A 2,641-nucleotide genomic window follows, 5' to 3' on the forward strand; every position below is an offset into this window, starting at 1 on the left:
TCTATATAAATATAGCTATAATCATCGTTTATATTTGTTATGCATGGTTTTCTAAGAAACAACTCGTGTTTGCACAATCTAAACTTTAAGTTTGTTAGACATGTTTTATTAAGTTTGTTAAAATCTTTTATATTTACTTATATAGTTGTCTTTTAGCTATAATAAATAACACGTTTTGGTAAAATATCTATACACATATCTATATGTTCTGTCAATATGTGTTATGCATGGTTTTCTAAGAAATGACCCGTGTTTGCACACGGGTCTTACCGCTAGTCTACTATAATAAAAGAAACCAAGTTTTGGACACGTGTCATTTATTGAAGGCATCCTCAAATCTATACTTATCTTATATTAATTAAATAAATAAATAATAAATTAATATTAAATCTTATCGTACTTTAATAAAATATTATCCTCAATCTAAATTGTTAATTTAATATATTTTTAAAACAAGTACATCTCTTTCCTACTTATCTTATAATAAAAATATAAATAATAAATTAATATTAAATGTTATCCTAGTCTATTAAAAAAATTATTTTTTTAATATTTAGTATACAAAATTATATTTATTCAACTCGTGTAAAACGCGGGGTTTTTAAAAATATAATTTTTTATTATTTACTATAAATATAAATTTTCTTATTATTTACTATACAAAGTTCATTTATATAACTCATGTAATACACGAAGTTTTCAAAGATATAACTTTTTTATCATTTGTAAAAAAAGACGTTGTGGGCTCAGATGTTAAAAAATATTGGGCTAAAAGAGTAAACGTGATATAACCACAGGGGCCAAAATCGTAATTTACTCTAACTAATATTATTTATCATTTATACATTTACAGAGTTTTAAATAAAAGGTTAAATTTATTGAGACTTCATTAACAAATTTTGCTACAACAAAATAATATCTATTTACATCAATCTAAATTTTTATATATACTATACTATATTAATGTGTGACACATCACACATGTCATTCATTGTAGGTATTTTTTTATGATTTTCTTGCCTCGCTTACAAACTTATCTTATATTAATTAAATAAATAAATAAATAATGAGCTAATATTAAATTTTATCCTACTATAAATTTCGAATACCAATCTTCTATTTTTCTAATAAAATATTATTCGAAATTGTAAATTGTTAATTTAAAACATTTTAAATAAAACAAATTATTTATCACGAAAACCAAACCTTGTATTAATATATTAAATATTTTTATTTTCACTTTACAAAATTACATTTACTAACTTTCTTATTATTTGGTATATAAAATTACATTTATTTAACTCGTGTAATAAATGAGGTTTTTTAAAAGATGTATTATTTTATTATTTGGTAAACAATATTACATTTATTCAACCCGTGTAATAAATGTGGTTTTAAAGATATATTTTTTCATTTCGTATATAAAATTACATTAATTCAACCCGTACAATATGGTTCTTATATATATAGCTTTTTATTATTTAATATATAAAATTATATTTATTCAACCCGCGCAATAAAGAAAGTTTTTAAAGATATATTGTTTTATTATTTATTATATAAATTTATTTACTCAACCCGTGTAATACACGGGGTTATAACCTAGTACTAATAATATGACGGTTTAATATATTACACCTAATATGACGGTTTAATGGAGATTTCATAAATGGAATTAGTTTCCAAATCTTAAATATGATGGTTTCATTTATAAAAATAAGACGGTACAAGGTTTCCAATAAAATATGTTTAATTTCAAATCTCAAATATGACGCTTTCCATAAAATCGTCATAAAAACTTTTTCTAAACCGTCTTATTTGTTGTTTTTTGTTCTAGTGACGCCGGTGTAGATGTTGCCATCAAAAAGAGGCAAAGCCCATCACAAATGGTGGTGCGCTGGTGTGGGCGGCGTGAAGTGGTTTGCCGTCCCCTCTCTACGCCCTCATTCCGTTGTTCCGTGGGTCTTAATGCTATGTTTAATAATATCCATCTTTTAATACATACAGAAAAAGAGACCGCTGTGTAACAACGACTTCAAACTGCTAATTTAATAACACTGTCGTGTGACAAATACTTAAAGTTAAAATGCTTTTAAGATACGAATATTATATTAAACAAATATTTAATCCAAAAATATCGTAACAGATCTGATCTTCACATAATAAAATAAAGATGCTTGCGCAACTCAATGTATACGTGCAAAATGCGTTCATCAACAAATATATTATATGTTTCTTTGGAATCTTTTGAAATTAACCCTAAACTAAAATACTAAAATGCCCTTCATACATAGTAAAATACAAAATGCCCACAAACGTTTTGTAATTTATGCAACATTTCTCTATCTTCACGTTAGGTTTTTCATAAAAAAGTTAAAAATTTGAAAGCCTCTTTAGACAATAGACTTCATCTCCAATACAAAATCATATATAAAAACGTTACTTTAAACACTTGCATGTATAATGAGAAAGTGATATGATAATATATATATAGATAAACATTTAATTCCTCAATTTTAAAGATTAGTTTTATGTGGTTTTTATAATTCTTTGATTTAATTTATGTACTAAAAGAATCTGTAAAATACTTAAATAAAGTAAATGACGTTCCAGCAATAACGAAATTTTCAAAGTCAACATG

The sequence above is a fragment of the Helianthus annuus genome, chromosome 16 (assembly GCF_002127325.2).
Source record: "Helianthus annuus cultivar XRQ/B chromosome 16, HanXRQr2.0-SUNRISE, whole genome shotgun sequence".
Taxonomy (NCBI): domain Eukaryota; kingdom Viridiplantae; phylum Streptophyta; class Magnoliopsida; order Asterales; family Asteraceae; genus Helianthus; species Helianthus annuus.